The sequence below is a fragment of the Moschus berezovskii genome, chromosome 21 (genome assembly GCF_049115385.1).
Source record: "Moschus berezovskii isolate FMDL1 chromosome 21, NW_MosBer_1.0, whole genome shotgun sequence".
Lineage (NCBI taxonomy): Eukaryota > Metazoa > Chordata > Mammalia > Artiodactyla > Moschidae > Moschus > Moschus berezovskii.
In genome coordinates, this window is record NC_142480.1 from 25227530 (window position 1) to 25248408 (window position 20879).

General features: G+C 39.7%; 1 non-coding gene across 1 annotated transcript; it reads right to left on the bottom strand.

The window, feature by feature from the left end:
- Window positions 1-16368: 16368 nt before the first annotated feature.
- TRNAW-CCA (transfer RNA tryptophan (anticodon CCA)) lies at window positions 16369-16440 on the bottom strand. The gene has a single exon. It is a non-coding gene; the product is annotated as a tRNA-Trp (tRNA).
- Window positions 16441-20879: the final 4439 nt, after the last annotated feature.

Consider the following 20879-nt stretch of genomic DNA (forward strand, 5'->3'; position numbering starts at 1 on the left):
ATGAGCTCACCTTCACACTTGAAAGTTACGGCTCCAGGTTCTAGACCCTGCCTATCCTCCAACCCCTCTGCAACATGAGGGGAAGGCCCACAGAGTTAAAGTGAGTTTTTGCTATATAGAGATTCTATGACAAAACTAGGAGTGAAATGGCTTGGATTCTATTGGAAGATGTTATTGACTCATTGGGAAGCCTTCAGATACTCAATGTAATTAACTCCCTTACAGAACACTAGTTTATTTTTGTAAACTTAGGCTGGAATATGTATCATGCTAAGATTTTCTTTCATTTGAGACTATTTTACAGTTGCCTACTGGTCATCAAAATTGAGTGTGTGCATGTATTCTAGAAGAAATATAAAATTCCTTTAATTTTTTTTTGGTTTCTATTTCTAGTTAGAATAGAATTCTCAAGAAAATTTTCCTGGATGCAACTATACTTCATGATATTTCTTTGAGGAAACAACAAATCAACAAAAACTTCCCATAAAATTTAAAGAACTCACTACATTAAAAAATATTTTTATTTGGTTGTACTGCAAGGAGATCCAACCAGTCCATTCTAAGGGAGATCGATCCTGGGTGTTCATTGGAAGGACTGATGCTAAAGCTGAAACTGCAGTACTTTGGCCACCTCATGCAACGAGTTGACTCACTGGAAAAGACTCTGATGCTGGGAAAGGTTGGGGGCGGGAGGAGAAAGGGATGACCGAGAATGAGATGGCTGGATGGCATCACCGACTCTGTGGGCATGAGTTTGAGTGAACTCCGTGAGTTGGTGATGGACAGGGAGGCCTGGTGTGCTGTGATTCATGGGGTTGCGGAGAGTCGGACACGACTGAGCGACTGAACTGAACTGAACTGAACTGGGTCTTAGTTGCAGCCTGTGGGAGCTTTAGTTGCTAGCCGAAGTATGTGGGGGTCTAGTTCCCTCACCAGGATAGAACCTGTGCGTCCTGCAGTGGAAGCACAGAGTCCTAACCACTGGATTGCCAGGGAAGTCTCTCATTTCTATTTTACGTATTTTATCCTTGTTATATTAGGAACTCACCATTGTTCTTTTTTTAATGATAATATACTTGCTGTTTTATATACTTTTTTCCAATGGCCTCATTGATTCATTTACCAAGTAGACGTAATGGTTGGATTAAAAATGTAATATCATACATGAGTGAAAATGTAATATCTTAAAATACTCTGGGCTTCCCTGGTGGTTCAGATGGTAAAGAATCTGCCTGAAATGTGGGAGACCCAGGTTCTATCCCTGGGTTGGGAAGATCCCCTGGAGAAAGGAATAGCAACCCATTCCAGTATTCTCACCTGGAAAAATCTCATGGACAGAGGAGCCTGGTGGGCTACAGTCCATGGGGTTGCAGAGCATCGGACATGACTGAAGCAACTTAGCATGACATATCAAGAGTATAGCCCCTGGCATCTAGGAGCTACTGATTTAAAGGCAGATAAAAATAATGGCAACAAAAAAATGATGTTCAAACTGGGCTACAGGAAACGCTTTTGCTACCCAGTCCTTATGCAAGTCCAGTGTTTGGCCTCTTCATCCCACATCTTCAGATTGCCCCTTTGGCGTCTTTCAGCAGAGTTGTACATCACAGAGTGGACTCCCTGGTGGTAGTACTGGACCAACAGTGTCTCCCCGGTCTTCCATGTGGAGAATGATCGATAGGAAAGGGAGCTGAAGTGTTTTCCTATACATTCTCTCTGGGGTAGTGCAAAAGAGAGAAAGTGGGTTTGAAACCTAAGGTAAGATTTTGGCCTCTCTTGGCCTCAGTTTTTCATCTGTAAAATGGGGATGATAATACTTGCCTTATAAGATGATGTCATGATTTTATGGGGAAAAAAGAAAAAAAGGAAGGGTGCAAATGCTTACAGCAGTGCCAGACGTGAAGTCATTGCAGTTTGTTTCTTGCTCCTCTTGGTAAGCCTCTCTAGCACACTCAGAACAGTGTGTTTCTCCCTGGAAAAAGGCTATATTAGTTGTTAAGCTGCTCCAGTGACCCAGTCAATAGACTAAGAATTATGGTCCCCGGAGTCAATCGACCTATTGTTATTAAATTGCCTTGGCTCTGCTAGTTTCTGGAGTTGTCATTTTGCACTGTAATTGATTTACAGTTTTCTTCCTACCCGTCTCTTGCAGATGTAGGCACTAGATGGCGCCATTTTACCAAGTATCAATGGCTTTCGCAAGTGGCATAACTTGTTCTTCCACTTGTCCAGTGCTAAAACAAAAAAAAACACAGTTCTTACAGTGTGCTTCAGCATAGCCACATATTCCAGGACATCAAAGAAATCCCTTTACAATTCTGTATTTCCTTCATTTAAAATAGGGAATGTGTGATGCTTAGAAATCACCCAGAAGTTCACATATTTGCTTTGGTTTAGGGGACAGAGAAAATTTGGAGTAGATTAAAAGGGAAATGATAAATTTGATTGGAATGGGAAAATGAAATGTTTGAGCAGGGGGTCACATAGACATGGATTACTTTGTTTAGAGAATGGATAAGTAATCTCATGGTAGACTCTAACAATGAAGTGCTTCTGGGGAAAAGGCTCAGCAACTGTTACTCTCCAAGAATAGAACAAGGAGAAATGGGCTTCATGACCACAGGAGAGAGAGAAGTTAATCACAAGAAAGGATTTTTGGAACCAAGAATATGTCACATCAAAATGAAGAAAATTGTCAAAGCTTTCTTTATTAATGTGAAAAATAAATTAGTCATGTCTCAACATGATTATTTTGAGGATTATTTGCAGTCCTACTAGAAGATAGAGGACTGTTTTATCCTTTATTGTGGTCATTATTTGAAACCTGACATGTGTAGGCTAGGGTAATGCTCATTGCAGTCTATTGGCACAGGCTAGGATTGGATATGACTCAACAGGAGAGCAGTGATTTCAAAAGTGTCCCATTTTTATATGTGTGTTACACACACACACATATGCTAGCATTTTTTTCTTGGTTTCTAAAATACGTAAGAGCTGGATGAGAGGGAAGGCAATGATCATAGGAAAAAATCAGATGTCTTTCTTGACACTCATTTTAAAAATTATTTTTTAAAAACTTTTAATCTTATATTGGGGTATAGCCAATTAACAATGTTGTGATAGTTTCAGGTGGACAGCAAAGGGACTCAGCCATTCATACACATGTATCCATTCTCCCCCAAAATTCCCCTCCCATCCTGGCTGCCAGGTAACATTGAGCAGAGTTTCCTGTGCTATACAGTATTGACACTTATTTTTTTGAAACTCTCATTTGTTACTTATCATATGATTGTTCAGACTGTGGGTTTTTTGTTTGTTTGTTAGTCCTTATTTATACTTGTAATAGCTGATTGATCAATATGAGTACATTTTCATGATTGCACACAAAGTCCACATGAGGGCACCAATTTTTATTTTATTAACTTTCTGCAGAGATTTGTCCAACAGTCCACCTAGAGAGTCACTCTGGGTGGATCTCCTTTTTTCCCTCCTGCCCCACAAAATTGGTAGTCTTCCCTCCAGGGTTCCAGTTTCACCCTGGAGAAATAGCACTTGACTTTTCAGGTCCTTCAGATTCCTTAGGGCAAATAAAATATAAGATAATAAAACTCTCTATTGCTGATAGTGACTGGCCCTCATTGCTTAGCTTAGCTATATTATGCTAGCAATACTTTATCTTTTCAAAGATTATTTAGCAGGAAGGGCTGAGGTGGAGATATAGAGAAGGTGTTAGTGATGGAAGATTGGGATGAGGTGAAAAAAAAAAATCCAGTCCAGCAGTTTTTTCCCTTGCTGATTATAGATGTAATACATGTTCATTGTAGAAAATTTGGAAAAAGCACAGACTGATGTAAAAAAGAAAGCAAAATCATTCTATGTTCTACTACTCATAGATGACAAAAATTAGTATTTTGAAATATTTCTTTCCATGTAACTATAGGAATTTGGAAAAAGTAAGCCAACTATTTGTAGAAAGCTGGTCTAGAAGATCACTGAAGGGTTGAAAGGTGAATTAAAAAAATTTATAGGAGTATAGTTGATTTATAATGTTGTGTTAGTTTCAGGTGTACAGCAAAGTGATTTTTTTGTGTGCATATACATGTATTCATTCTTTTTTAGGTTCTTTTCTTATATAGGTTATCACAGAATATTGAGTAGAGTTCCCTGTGCTATATAGTCCTTGATAGTTATCTATCTTATAGATAGTAATCTATCTTATAGATAGTTCAGTTCAGTTCAGTTGCTCAGTTGTGTCCGACTCTCCGCGACCCCATGAATCACAGCACGCCAGGCCTCCCTGTCCATCACCAACTCCCGGAGTACACTCAAACTCATGTCCACAGAGTCGGTGATGCCATCCAGCCATCTCATTCTCCGTCGTCCCCTTCTCCTCCCGCCCCCAACCTTCCCCAGCATCAGAGTCTTTTCCAGTGAGTCAACTCGTCGCATGAGGTGGCCAAAGTATTGCAGTTTCAGCTTTAGCATCAGTCCCTCCAATGAACATCCAGGATTGATCTCCTCTAGAATGGACTGGTTGGATCTCCTTGCAGTATAAGGGACTCTCAAGAGTCTTCTCCAACACCACAGTTCAAAAGCATCGATTCTTCGGCGATCAGCTTTCTTCACAGTCCAACTCTCACATCCATACATGACCACGGGAAAAACCATTGCCTTGACTAGATGGACCTTGGTTGGCAAAGTAATGTCTCTGCTTTTTAATATACTATCAAGGTTGGTCATAACTTTCCTTCCAAGGAGCAAGCGTCTTTTAATTTCATGGCTGCAATCAGCATCTGCAGTGATTTTGGAGCCCCAAAAAATAAAGTCTGACACTGTTTCCACTGTTTTTCCATCTATTTCCCATGAAGTGATGGGACCAGATGCCATGATCTTCGTTTTCTGAATGTTGAACTTCAAGCCAACCTTTTCACTCTCCTCTTTCACTTTCATCAAGAGGCTTTTGAGTTCCTCTTCACTTTCTGCCATAAGGGTAGTGTCATCTGCATATCTGAGGTTACTGATATTTTCCCAGCAATCTTGATTCCAGCTTGTGCTTCTTCCAGCCCAGCGTTCCTCATGATGTACATATAGATAGTAGTGTGTGTATATTAATCCAAGCTCCTGATTTATGCCTCCCCCACGGGTTCTCCTTTGGTAACCATAAGTTTGTTTTCAATATCTGTAAGTATCTCTGTTTTATGAATAAGCTCATTTGTATTATTTTTAAAATTAGATTCCACCTGTGGGTGAAAGCATATGATATTTGCCTTTCTCTAACTTGATAATCTCTAGGTCCATTTATACTGCTGCAAATGGCATTGGTTCAGTCTTTTTCATGCCTGAGTAATACTCCATTGTATATGTATTTATGTGTGTGTTCCACATCTTTCTTTTAAGTTTTATTTAATTAAAATTTTTTTGACCATGCCATGTGGCTTATGGAATTTTTGTTCCCTGACCAGAGGCTGAGCATATAATAATGCTAATATTGGTATATTAACCTGGGATTGGGTTTTGAGAGTGATGGCCTGGGAGTGTATAGATTATAGAGTTAGATAAGGCAAGAGTTTGCTACAATGAATACACTTGCCTGTAGTTTAGGATTTAATGTTCTGGCAAGGTCTCTTGAAGCCAACCTCAGTACGGTGCTGGATGACCCCTGGAATCTTGGAAAGAGTGATGACCACCACACTGCAGAAGATAGAAAGGCCAGAACTACCTCAGCATAGTATCAAACAAGGGATAAAAGTCTCAGAGCAGTGAGCATATGTGCCAGTTATCAGCTTATTATCTCTTAGCTCCAAATCCACTTTTTTTTTTGCCTTGTGATTTTGGAGCTGGACTAGGTAATCATTTTTTCTTTGTCATCTGGTACAATATCAGGCTTTCACAATGGAGGGTGCTGGAGGGATACTGCACAGCGTAGGCGAGGAAGGAGCTTCTCTTTCTGGTTTTGGCATGCTTTTTTTCTTTTTCTTTTTTCCCTGATAGTGTGGCTACTTCACAGTGGGTAGAGGCCTGTTGGTACTCACTCCCCTACAAGCTAATGCAGGAATCCAGCAGGCTGTTTGCTGTGAACCAGCTCCAAGTCTCAGTAAACATTACAGGTAAGGATAGGAGGGTGACTGGTAATCAGAATGTTTTGGTCCATAGAGTTCTCCCACAGAAGCCAAGTAATCATGGTGTAATTATGAATGAAAAGGATGGGCATTCTTCTAGAATATTGCTACATTCATATAGCAGAAAGCAACAATACAAACTCCACATCTGCTGGTCAGCAACCTGATTTGAATTGCCACAGTGGAGAGTTATGGCCATTCACACATTTTCCAGACCTGAGCCATTTCACAGACTCAGAGTTCCTTGATTGAAGGGCAGCTGGGTCACCTTGGGAAGGACTTTGTATTGTTGCCACAAGTATATACTATAAATCTTCTCTCAAGACTTCCCTAATGGGACTGGTGTCTATTTACTAGAGTAAATGTGCATTGAGTAAAAGACCTCTGGGTTTTACTAGATACTGGCTCTGTACTAATCCTAATTTCCGGGTCTGTAAAAAGCTAGCAAGGCCTGGTAGTCAAAGTGGGGGCTTATGGTGGTCAGATGACAAATGGAAACTAAGTCACAATGGCTCCAGTTGATTCACGGACCCTTCCTGTGGTTGTTTTCCCATTTCCTGAATGTAATATTGAAATATACACTATTGGCAACTGCCGGAATACCTATACTGGCTGTGTTACCCAGCAGGCAAGCAACCAAAACCAGCAGCAGCTAGCCAAGGGGAGAGGATCTAGAATTAATGATAGAGAAGCATAAATGGGTGGTATTAATTATAGCTTCAGGACCAACTGTAGTGGTAGAGACTATGATTTGTCGTGCCAACTTCCTTCTGTAAAAAGAATCATACAACAAATAACAATAATCATAAATTATAGAGCTCATATATTCTTACACTATTCTAGGTGCTTCACATTTATAAACTCAGTCTTCACAAAAGTCTATTAAGTTGGTAGTTACAGTTTTACAGATAAAGAAACTGAGACCTAAGTTGTAACTTGATCGAGAGTTGAGAGGGATATGGATGATAGAATACTTTTAACATGGGATAATCCAAAAAGAACTCATAATAGACTTTTGATCCTTTGCTTCAAGTGGGTTGGATGAATAGCAGATTTGGTGATGGGTGGGTGGATGCAAAGAGAACAAGTGTTCCAGGTAAAGGGAATGGAATAAACAGCTGTACAGAGGGAGCAAAGAGAGATGTATTCTGGCTGAGTAATAGATACAGGAGTTTGATTAGAGAGCAAGACTGGTGATGGGAAGGAATGGGAGATAAAATTTTAAAAGTAGAACTGGGTCATCCTGGGTAGAGTTCTGAAGTCGAGTTAAAATTTTTGAATTTTACTTTTGGCAGTTAACAGGGAATGACAGGATTTTTAAGGACATATGTGATATGATCATAGTGCTCTCTAGAAGACTGATTTCCAAATGTCAGGTGGTAAAACTAATCTTGTTCCAGCTGCCTAAGAATTATTTGGGTCCTTGAAGGATATTTGCTCTTGTTAAAAACATTCATAAGATGTTGATTTACCCCCAAATGTCTTTGATATTTGCAGGAACATTTGGTTCTGTCCAAAACATTTATAAGACATTTGGTCTATGCCAGAAGGTCCTTGATATTTGGTCCTTTCCAAACTGTTTGTAATGGACCAACTATATTCATGGATGTTTTGGGTAGAACCAAGCCTCTGTGTGGATCACAACAAACTGTGGAAAGTTCTTAAAGAGATGGGAATACTAGACCACCTGACCTGCCTCTTGAGAAATCTGTATGCAGGTCAGGAAGCAACAATTAGAACCGGACATAGTACAACAGACTGGTTCCACATAGAAAAAGGAGTACATCAAGGCTGTATATCGTCACCCTGCTTATTTAACTTGTATGCAGAGTACATCATGAGGAACACTGGGCAGGATGAAGCACAAACTGGTATCAAGATTTCTGGGAGAAATATCAATAACCTCAGATACACCACCCTTATGGCAGAAAACGAAGAACTAAAGAGCCTTTTGATGAAAGTGAAAGAGGAGGATGAAAAAGTTGGCTTAAAGCTCAACATTCAGAAAACAAAGATCATGGCATCCAGTCCCATCACTCCATGGCAAATAGATAGGGAAACAGAGGAAACAGTGGCAGACTTTATTTTTTGGGCTCCAAAATCACTGCCGATGGTGACTGCAGCCATGAAATTAAAAGACACTCCTTTGAAGAAAAGTTATGACCAACCTAGACAGCATGTTAAAAAGCAGAGACAATACTTTGCCAACAAAGGTCTGTCTAGTCAAGGCTATGGTTTTTCTAGTAGTCATGTATGGATATGAGAGTTGTACTATAAAGAAAGCTGAGAGCCAAAGAATTGATGCTTTTGAACTGTGGTGTTGGAGAAGACTCTTGAGAGTCCCTTGGACTGCAAGGAGATCCAGCTGGTCCATCCTAAAGGAAATCAGTCCTGAATATTCATTGGAACGACTGATGTTGAAGCTGAAACTCCAATATTTTGGCCACCTGATGTGAAGAGCTGACTCATTTGAAAAGACTCTGATGCTGGGAAAGATTGAAGGCAGGAGGAGAAGGGGACGACAGAGGATGAGATAGTTGGATGGCATCACTGCCTCAATGGACTTGAGTTTGAGTAAACTCCAGGAGTTAGTGATGGACTGGGCAGCCTGGTGTGCTGCAGTTCATGGGGTCCCAAAGAGTCGGACATGACTGAGCAACTGCACCGAACTGAACTGAAGCTTCAAGGTTCTTTTGGCACAGACAACTTGTCTTATGAACCAAATGTCTCATGGGCTTTTTGGATTGGACAAAATGTCTGCTAACCATGTGGAGACATTTAAATAATACCTCTGGGACATGCCTGAGGAATGACCAAGCGTATGTCTCTATTGACTGTCTTTTTCCTTCTCCCCGTGGCCAGGTTCTACTTCCACTTTTAAGTGAAGGCCCCCCTTTTTCTTGCTCCTTCACATTTATTTGTGACATCAGTTAGCTGTGACTTCTGGTTATGTACCTATTTCATCTGAGGTTATTCAACTCAGACCTCAAATGTTTGGCAACCTTAGCTTTTTTCTTTTTCTGAGATGTTGCTAATAAGGTCATGAAGGTTCAAAAAACTCAGTCTTTCTGATACTTTTTTAAAAAGAGAACTTTTAGGTTTCTCTTTTTCCTTTTCTTTCCTAAGCTAAATAGTATCTGTCCTTTTAATGGTTTAACTTATGTCATGGTGCCAGACCTTTAATATTCTATCAGGTTCTAGTTTGCATGTGATCCTTTGTGATGGTGGCACTCAGAACGGCATTCAGTACTTTAGATATTCTTTTTTAGAAATTAAAAAAAATTTTAAAAACTTTTTATTTTGTAATGGGGTGTAACCAATCAACAATATTGTGGTAGTTTCAGGTGAACAGCAAAGAGAACTCAGGCATACATATCCATGTATTGCTTCTCTCCCAAACTCTCCTCCCTTCCAGGCTTCTGCTCTAGGTATTCTGATCCACACAGACTAGATTGGGACCATTATTCTTTCTCCCCCAGACTAAACTGGACTCTAGGTTTCACAACTCAGATGCATTCATAGCACAGCAGCTCCATCATTCTGCTGCTTCTTTTAAAGCTATCGCTGCTAAAGTCACTAAGACTTTCCCATTCTAGCTGTTTCTTATCTCTCTTTCAACAATTGTATGTGCAATTGGCTCCTAGAGAGTTACTAGGGAACTGGGCTCACTACTTTAGCCAATTTATTATCCCATCTAGTTTTTTGGTGATGGGCAATTTAGTGTAATGTTGCCACAGTTGTGATTCCATCTTTTCCTCTCATTTTTTTTGCTTATAAAAAATTAGCACAAAACGCTTTCTTAAAAAACGCACTAGATTTGGTTATATTCCTTTACTTTCTCCCATAAAACTAAAAAACAAACTGTTTTGTTTGTATGTTTTGTCGTCAGTCACAAAGAATAAAGACTTTCAAAATGGACTTTGGTTTTGTTCTTTAACTGACAGGGATGTGTCCTGGTCACTAGCTTTTAAAAATTTTGGATAGGTGGACACAGAAAAGAAACTTGGTACTGAGGTTGGTAAAAATGTGATAATGTATTCTTCAAAAGAAATTAAGATATAATGCATATACCATAAAAATCATCCTTCTAAGTATATAATTCAGGGTTTTTTTTTCGTATAGGGTTGACCAGAAGTTTGTTTGGGTTTACAAACTTTTTGGCCAACCCAATATATTCACAAGGTTGTGAAAACTATTGCCACTAATTCCAGAACATTTCCATTACCTCCAGAGAAATTTTGTACCAGTTAATAATCACTATAAAAGCCTCTTTGTCCCCAGCCCCATTGGATTCTGACTTCCTGCTCTTATCTATACAGATCCCTGGGACACACTTGTGTGGAACTTTGAGCCTTGCACTCTGAGAGCTGACTGGCACAGGTTTTCATTGGCAGCCTAAATTGTGCAGAGGAGAATCTTGCATTTACAGTGTCCCAACTCTTCATCTATTCAGCTATACTGGATTCTTAGGAAGAGATGAACTCATTTTTGACAGAAAATGAGAATTTTGTTCAACATTATCTCTTCCACCTGGGCTTCAGCTTTTTCAATATTTATGCTTCTCTTTATAGCCAGATGCCCATTCTCTTTAAAGAAAAGAATCAAAATAGAAGTTGAGCAGTTCTTCTTTCTCTATGATCTGCCAGCATCGCAGCATAATCTCTACTTGACAGATTTACATCTTCCATGTTCCTGCCCCAAACAAAATCACAAAAAACTATTACTTTTCTTTACTGTCTTTTGCATCACTTGTGCACTCTGGGGGCTTCCCTAGTGGCTCAGCTTGTGAAGAATCCACTTGCAATGTGGGAGACCTGGGCTCGATCCCTGTGTTGGGAAGATCCCCTGGAGAAGGGAACAGCTACCCACTCCAGTATTCTGGCCTGGAGAATTCCATGGACTGTATATTCCATGGACTGTATAGTCCTTGGGGTCACAAAGAATCAGACATGACTGAGTGACTTTGACTTTCTGTGCATGCTGGGCTTCAGCCTTCCTGACACAATTCCCATTTGATCTGTGCCAAATTTTGCATGTAATTTTGACCATGGGTCCCTTGACCCCGTCCATGGTATGTATATTCTAGATCTGAATCTGAACTTTCTAGTACACTATATATGTGACCGCACTGATCCTTGCTCTCTTTTTTTCTTTCCAGGAATAATTTCTGAAAGTTAGGTCTGATTTTTATTGTTGAAAGTCCCATCCTTCCTGCAAAATCTCCCCTCGTAGGACCACAGACTGTGGACCCACAGCTATGCTTTCTTCCTGCCATAGGGCAAGAGGGCTTGCCTCTGACTATACCAGCTCTCCCTTCCATAATGGTCATCACTCCAGGATGACAAAATCCCTTGCTCCCCAAAGTTCCTGTTACTTCATCCTCAGCAAAATTCTCCCATGTTGGTAGAGAAGAGTAGTAGTAGCCTCATTATATCCTCCACCTCTGAGAGATCATACTGTCAGGTTGGATTTGTCAGATGTACCTTCATAAATGGAGTTGGACATGACCTTTCTAAGACATTTGTAGTATGTGATCATTTGTTCTTTTATGAACATTCAGGAAGTGTAACTTGTATAAATCGACCTGAGAGCAGGGATAAAAGGAAGGAAGGAAGCTTGTATCCTGAGCTGATGGACAGCAGAGCCACATAGATGCATATATCTTGTTTCTCCAGAAGATGATGCTATTTTAATCACTACTTTTTGAGAGTTGTTAGGTAATTTATTTACTTTTCCATACAGATAGATGATTAGGTTAGAATTCTAGTGTTACCATAACTATATGACTTTGGGCAAATTCCCTATCCTTTCTAAGTTTAGCTTTCTTTGTAGAATGAGAGTGAGAATGCCTAGCTCATAGTATTTGTCATTAATTAAAGATGTCTGCAGAACTGTACATGGAACAACAGACTGGTTCCAAATAGGAAAAGGAGTACTTCAAGGCTGTATATTGTCACCTTGCTTATTTAACTTATATGCAGAGTACATCATGAGGAACACTGGGCTGGAAGAAGCACAAGCTGGAATCAAGATTGCTGGGAAAATATCAATAACCTCAGATATGCAGATGACACCACCCTTATGGCAGAAAGTGAAGAGGAACTCAAAAGCCTCTTGATGAAAGTGAAAGAGGAGAGTGAAAAGGTTGGCTTGAAGCTCAACATTCAGAAAACAAAGATCATGGCATCTGGTCCCATCACTTCATGGGAAATAGATGGAAAAACAGTGGAGACAGTGTCAGACTTTATTTTTTTGGGCTCCAAAATCACTGCAGATGCTGATTGCAGCCATGAAATTAAAAGACGCTTGCTCCTTGGAAGGAAAGTTATGACCAACCTTGATAGTATATTAAAAAGCAGAGACATTACTTTGCCAACCAAGGTCCATCTAGTCAAGGCTGTAGTTTTTCCCGTGGTCATGTATGGATGTGAGAGTTGGACTGTGAAGAAAGCTGATCGCCAAAGAATTGATGCTTTTGAACTGTGGTGCTGGAGAAGACTCTTGCGAGTCCCTTGTACTGCAAGGAGATCCAACCAGTCCATTCTAAAAGAGATCAATCCTGGGTGTTCATTGGAAGGACTGATGCTAAAGCTGAAACTGCAATTCTTTGGCTACCTCATACGACGAGTTGACTTACTGGAAAAGACTCTGATGCTGGGAAAGGTTGGGGGCGGGAGGAGAAGGGGACGACAGAGAATGAGATGGCTGGATGGCATCACTGACTCTGTGGACATGAGTTTGAGTGAACTCCGTGAGTTGGTGATGGACAGGGAGGCCTGGCGTGCTGTGATTCATGGGGTTGCGGAGAGTCGGACACAACTGAGCAACTGAACTGAACTGAAAGATGTCTGCAATTTTTTTGAACACCCCCTCCCACTGAGAGCTAAAATCTATGTCTCTGCTCCTTAAATCTGGGCTCTATGGTTGCTTGCCCAATAGGATATAGTAGAAGTGACAATATACCAGTTTCTAGTATAAAAGACTGACAACTTCTACTTCCCCTTTATAGGAAAAATTTCTCTAAGTGTCCTGAGCCACCATGTAAGAAGTCCATATACCCTGAGATCACCATGCTGGGGCCTCAGTGTAAGACAGTCCTAGCTGAACTCAACCTTCTAGCCATCTCCACCAAGGCTATAAACGTGAAAATGAAGCCATCTAGGACCTTCCAACCAGCCCATCAGCTGAATACCATCCAATGACTCATTGATGGCAGTTGATTTCATGTGGAACAAAGGAATTGTCCAACTGAGTCTTGATTGAATTCTTAACTCACAGATTCATGAAATATAATTATGAATATTATTATATTCATCATTAACTTAAGACAATAACTTACTGTCTTAAGTTATTCAGTGTATGGTGTGATAGAAAACTAGAATTTGGTACCTGGAAGTGGGGTGCTTCTCTACTAAAACCCTAAAATGTATGTCTTTGGGACTAGGCAGTAAGCAGAAGCTAGAAGGCCTTGAGGGGAGAAGGCAATGGCAAGCCACTCCAGTACTCTTGCCTAGAAAATCCCATGGATGGAGGAGCCTGGTAGGCTGCAGTCCGTGGGGTCGCTAAGGGTCGGACACGACTGGGCGACTTCACTTTCACTTTTCACTTTCACACATTGGAGAAGGAAATGGCAACCCACTCCACTGTTCTTGCCTGGAGAATCCCTGGGACGGGGGAGCCTGGTGGGCTTCCGTCTATGGGGTCACACAGAGTCGGACACGACTGAAGTGACTTAGCATTAGCAGCAGAAGGCCTTGAGGAGCCTATTGATAACATCTGGAAGACCATTGAAGATAAAAGCAGGTAAATCCTGGAAGGAGGGAGAAAGTTGGTTTTGGAGGTTGGAAAAAATGTGATCCTTGTGTAATGGAGGAAAGTTAGACAATATTGTCTGCAGTAATGTGGAAAAAATTAGAACAACCTGACAAACTGGTGGGTTTGGCTCAGATTTACTGGCAGCATACTGAAGGTGCCAGTTGGTTTCTTTGGACACTGATAATAAGGTATGGATGTGCTGTGCTTAATCGCTCAGTCATGTTTGACTCTCCGTGACCCCGTGGACTATAGCCTGCCAGGCTCCTCAGTCCATGGGGATTCTCCAGGCAAGAATACTGGAGTGAGTTGCCATGCCCTCCTCCAGGGGATCTTCCCAACCCAGGGATCAAACCCAGGTCTCCCTCATTTCAGGTGGATTCTTTACCAACTGAGCCACCAAAGTTTTGGATGGAGAGACTTAAGTGTAAAAAAAAAAACAAAAAACTTTCAGTATTTAAGCAATTTTTCAAGGAACTATAAGGACTTGGGATTTAATGGGTTTGAAAATAAAACTTTCTCATTTCCTTCCTCTCCATTGGCAAAGACCTTTGAAGTAAGACCATATAAATAATATGACTTTAAGACCCTTTGTTAATCTTCTAGAAAGATTTAAAAATATGTCTAGAACTAGAAAAAAGGCTTCTAATTATTCAGCCCAAGGCAGAATAATTATGAATCACTCTGATTGAGCCCAAGGCAGAGAATTAAAGAGATTAAATATGTTTAAAGAGATTAAAGAGTTTTGTTGATGTGGCTTTTATTTAATGAAGTTCATTCCAGTGAAATTCATAGAAATCCCACGAAGTTTTTAAGAGAATTGAATTGATGGACACTCCGTCAACTTTGACTGAAAGGGACAAAGATAATTCAAAATAAAAAGAGCTCTTAAATTTCAGTGGGCAAGAAGCTATTAAAAAGGCTACTAAACTACAACCACAGGCTAGTTCTTATGAAAAAGGCACACATTGTTTTTTGAATAGACTCTCAATTCCATTCATACCTGTGTAATTGGGGGCCTTCATCTCAATTGCAGGTCCCACAATTTTCATTGGTGTGACTCTTAGAAGTGAGTATACTTGCTGTTGGCTTGAAATCTCATCTGAAATGTCTTTTTTTTTTTTTTAAAGTTTATTTATTTTAATTGGAGGTTAATTACTTTACATTATTGTATTGGTTTTGCCATACATTGACATGAATCTGCCCCGGGTGTACATGGGTTCCCCATCTTGAACCCCCTCCCACCTCCCTCCCCATCCCATCCCTCTGGTTCATCCCAGTACACCAGCCCCGAGCATCCTGTATCATGCACCAAACTTGGACTGGCGATTCGTTTCACTGAAATGTCTTTTGAGTGTACAGCAAATATGACTGATGGAGAATCTAAATGCTGTAATTTTCAAGATCTAGATTATATATGGAATCTTATGTTTTATATGTCAGTAATCTTTCATCACCTTGATGAAAGTGAAAGAGGAGAGTGAAAAGGTTGGCTTGAAGCTCAACATTCAGAAAACAAAGATCATGGCATTTGGTCCCATCACTTCATGGGAAATAGATGGAAAAACAGTGGAAACAGTGTCAGACTTCATTTTTTTGGGCTCCAAAATCACTGCAGATGCTGATTGCAGCCATGAAATTAAAAGACACTTACTCCTTGGAAGGAAAGTTATGACCAACCTTGATAGTATATTAAAAAGCAGAGACATTACTTTGCCAACCGTCTAGTCAAGGCTATGGTTTTTCCCATGGTCATGTATGGATGTGAGAGTTGGACTGTGAAGAAAGCAGATCGCCGAAGAATTGATGCTTTTGAACTGTGGTGTTGGAGAAGACTCTTGAGAGTCTCTTGTACTGCAAGGAGATCCAACCAGTCCATTCTAAAAGAGATCAATCCTGGGTGTTCATTGGAAGGACTGATGCTAAAGCTGAAACTGCAAAACTTTGGCCACCTCATGCGACGAGTTGACTCACTGGAAAAGAGTCTGATGCTGGGAAAGGTTGGGGGCGGGAGGAGAAGGGGACGACAGAGAATGAGATGGCTGGATGGCATCACCGACTCTGTGGACATGAGTTTGAGTGAACTCCGGGCGTTGGTGATGGAGGGAGGCCTGGCGTACTGTGATTCATGGGGTCGCGGAGAGTCGGACACGACTGAGCGACTGAACTGAACTGAACTGAATCTTTCATCAAACTTTATTTTAAAAAATTTTATTTTTGAAAAATTTATTGGAGTATAACTGATTTACAATGTTGTGTTAGTTTCAAGTGTCCAGAACATTGATTAAGTTATACATAAGTGAAGTGAAGTGAAGTGGCTCAGTTGTGTCCGACTCTTTGCGACCCCGTGGACTGTAGCCTACCAGGCTTCTCCGTCCATGGGATTCTCCAGGCAAGAATACTGGAGGGGGTTACCATTTTCCTTCTCCAGGGGATCTTCCCTACCCAGGGATCGAACCTGGGTCTCCTGCATTGGAGGCAGACGCTTTAACCACTGAGCCACCAGGGAAGCCCAAGTTATACATACACATATATTAATTCTTTCTGAGATTCTTTTCTCATTTAGGTTATCACAGAATATTGAGTAGAGCTCCCTGTGCTATACGGTAGGTCCTTGTTGGTTATTTATCTTATATATAGTAGTGTGTGTGTGTTAGTCCCAAACTCCTGATTTATCCCTCCCTCACTATGTTTCCCCTTTGGTAAACATAAGTTTGTTTTTGAAGTCTGTAAGTCTGTTTCTGTTTTATAAATAAGTTCATCTGTATCATTAAAAAATATTGATTCCTCTTTCACGGAACTTTAGAGCAAGCCAGGGCAGGAATAAGAGTAGGGAAGACTGAAAAGCTTAAAGAAAAATAACAGTTAATTGAATCACACAGTTAGAAAATTGTAGGAAAATGCTTGTTGAGCTTTTCTGATCTTTAGAAAGAAAAATAAATAATGAAAACTGACAATAAAGACATGAAGAACTAATTTTCAATTTCAATTTGTCTTTCTGAATGATACCTCTTTGGTCTTTTATGAAGGATAAATTACATTTGAAATGAAATCTTTTAAATGAGTCATCTTTTGGGTAGTTATTTTACACACCTTTAAAATGCATTTTGCTTCTTTGTAGGGGGTGGGCTAGAAAGATGAATTCTGAAGTTGAGAGGAAAATAATTTCAGGAGGTAATGGATGAACTTGGTCTGGAAGATTAATCAGGGCAGTTGCAAGAGAGTGCTAAATGCATAACAGGAGTAGAACTAAATATCTGATTGTAATTAAAACTTTAGGTTTCTAATGGCTGCATGAAAGATATTTTAATAAACGTGAAATGCACTTTCTAAATGGCACGCTAACTTTTAATGACTTGGGTGTTTTGTTTGATTAGTAACCTGGACTGTTAAATTAAAGCCAACTGCAAGTGCATGATAAAATATTGATGGTTTCAGGCAAATGAATTGGGGGAGTTATGCTTGACAGATTTTTTGTATCATTAAGGATTTTAACTGGTGGAAAATATATATTGCTGGTGCTTAAAGATAGTTAAAGAGGATCTTCCTGTTTATATGACCTCGTTTTAATTTTACAGTAATAATAAGGAGGAAATCTGAATTATTCACAGATGGTTGGTCAAGAGAGGTCACTTAATTAAAATAGTGTTATTTTAATTACACCTGTTTCACATTCCTGGAATAGGAAATTAAATATTTTGAAGCATTTGATTATTTCTGTTTCACAGAGTACCTGGACTTTTGCTGACTCTTGTGAAGGCCTGAGATTGTTCTGTGTAAGGCTTTTACTTCTTATTAGTAGAAAGTTTTGCTTTTAGAATCAGGACTTTAGAAAGAATCTCTATATGGATCAGAGTCACTTTGCTGTACAGCAGAAATTGATACAACAATATAAATAAACTATGTTTCAATAAAAAAGCTTTTTTTAAAAAAAATCAGAATTAAAAAAACCTTTTTTCAGTGATAGGTTTAGAAATAAGACAAGAAGATTTACACACACACATATACTTATATACATATATTCACAGCTATATTCTTCTAAATGCAGGACAATTCTTAGGATGTATTAGAAGATATTAATATAAAGCATGGTTACTTCTAGGGAGTCAAACTGGGGAGTCAAAAGGTAGGGAGATTTTATTTCTTATTCTTTTTGGAAAATAGAGTCTGTTTTGCAATGAGATTGCTTTAGTTTTATAAAACAAATTTCTCTTTGAAATCCAGATTTAGCTTTTAACAATTCAACTGTTCCTTTTCATGCCTCTTTCCCCATAACAGAGAATTTTTTGATTTTGCCAGATGATGTGGTTGATTTTAAGGAGCTTTCTCCCCTCCTATTCCTCTAACCATTCATCCAGCCTCAAATATTTAGCATTCAATGTCTCTTGACTGCTTTTTATAGCCTAAGTCGAAGTAACTCTTTGAAAAAGATCTGCATTCTTAGTGTGGCTCTCTAGGATTTGTCTCTGGTAGGAATTGAGCTGTGGGAAGACGGGAAAAAGGTGAAACTTTGAGAAGATGGAGGAATTTTGCAAAGGATGTTAGGACAGTGTTTCGGGGTGGCCTAGACTCTGCATCACTAGATATTCCCTTTTGTAGAAGGAAAACATGTGTGTCTCCTCAATTACTGAGAGATGTGTAAAGTGCCAGAAGGACATCTGGAGGGGAAACAGTGGAATGGCCTTTTCTTTTTCTAGGGTTGCAGTGTAACAGCACTTAAAATCTACTATTTATAATGACCATTATTTCATAACAGAAAAGACATTTTATCACACATACAAAATAGAAAAACAACCTCCTCCCTACTAATTCTCCTGAAACAAATGGAGAAGGGCCTTTTCATAAAGGAAGGTGCCAGCCCTTCCCAGGGTGCTGACCTTTGGGTGCTTCAGGAACATAGGCCACACACACACACGCACACGCGCGCGCGCGCGCGCACACACACACACACACACACACACAAACACACACATACTCTCTTCTGTCCTATGCTTGCTCCTCAAATGATCGAACCTCAAGGGACTGAAGAATATGAAATTAACTCAAGTTTTCCATTTACTTTTTGCTCTTAGTTTCTAGTTTTTACACCTTTCTGGGCCTCTCAACTATGAAAAGAAGATACATATTCTGTTGTTCAGAATAATAAACAAATGTTCAACTACTATATTAAAGTGTGGTAATTTCTTTTTACCACTCCGAATGAATTGTAGTTGGATTTATTTTTGCGTTAGCTAGTTTTCATATTAATAAATGGTAAATGGTAGTAGTAACAGTAATACCAAACAACAATGCATTGAGTTCTCAATGTGCTGAGTGTATGTACATACATTATCTCATCTAATTTCTTTTGCAACCCTATGAAGTGGGCTAAATTTTACAGATGAAGGAACTGAGGCTTCAGAGAAGTTAAGCAGCTTAATTTTCTTTATATATCTATCTACCTATCCTTTTTCAGATTCTTTTCCTTTATAGGTTATTACAAAATATCAAGTAGAATTCCCTGTACTATTTAGTAGTTCCTTGTTTTTATTTTATACATATACGTGTATGTGCTAATCTCAAACTCCTAATTTATCAACCTCCCTCCACTCCCTTTCCCTTTTGATAGCCATAAGTTTGCTTTCTAGGTCTGTTTCCCATTACTTTATTTATTTATTTATTTTTTGGGTGCCCATTACTTTAAATCAGACTCTTTGTCCTGACTTCGGTCAAGGTTGTTTCCCTCTTTGTTCCACCCAGCCTTGCCAACCTTGTTTCTCTCTACTTCCAACATATACCTTCTTCTGTGGTCAGACATTTCTACTCTGTCTCTCCGTCTTTTTTCATTTGAGTTCTCTCTCTTGCTCCTTTCTGTGTTTTCTTTCCCCTCTTCTTTCATCAACTAATAATTTCTGAGTGTCCATCATGTGCTAGTCTCTGGAGCTAGAACTGTGTAAAAGCTAAGACACCTTCCTGCCCCCAGGGAGCTTACAATCTTGATTAAAATTTCCCACGTGTGTTATGCTCATTTTTTCCTCTTAGTTTTGTGTTAGTTTGTTTCATCTCCCTGAAAGCTGTTCCTTCCCTTCCAGCTACCTAAACTGTGTTCATATTTGAAGGCCTCACTCACATTTTCTTTTTCAGGCACGTACTCCAGAGGCTTCAATGCATTTCTAGTCCAGAACACCTTTAGTGCACAGTCATCCCTGCATAACTGAGCTATCATTCTTCTTTCTCATGCTATGCTGATGCTATTATATTTTTGAGAGCCAGAAATATGTCTTATCTGTATACTGATATCCATGTATATAGATACTAATATGTATATAGTATTTTGACCTCTGTCTCTCTCTCTGTGTATATAAAAACCCTTGGCACCCTCATCTTTAAAAATTCTCAAATTCATGAAAATAGAGTTGCTTTAAACCAGACTCCTGGACTTTTCCAGATTTGTATTTCTATTCAGAGCCAAGTGTAATCCTTGTGTATTCTTAAACCACAATCACATAATCTTTTCAATGCTCATTAAAGGTATTTCCAGTACCTGGGGCCATTTTCCACATGGTAACAAAATTCTGTGGCATCCTGTGCATTGCCACATGCCCAAAGTCAGGAGAGAATGGCAGAGGAGGCAGAACTCAGATGGGTAACTGCTTGAGTTTCAGAGTAAGCCAGATCTGGAGTCCAACTCTTCACCAGCTAGCCTGTGATGGTTCCGACTCACCTTTACTCTTGGAACTCAGTAATATGAACTAGCTTACATCACACTACTGAGCTATGTGATCTACTCAATCACATGTACTAGCTCTATCAGTTCAGTTCAGTTCAGTTCAGTCGCTCAGTCGTGTCCGACTCTCCGCGACCCCATGAATCACAGCACGCCAGGCCTCCCTGTCCATCACCAACTCCCGGAGTACACTCAAACTCATGTCCACAGAGTCGGTGATGCCATCCAGCCATCTCATTCTC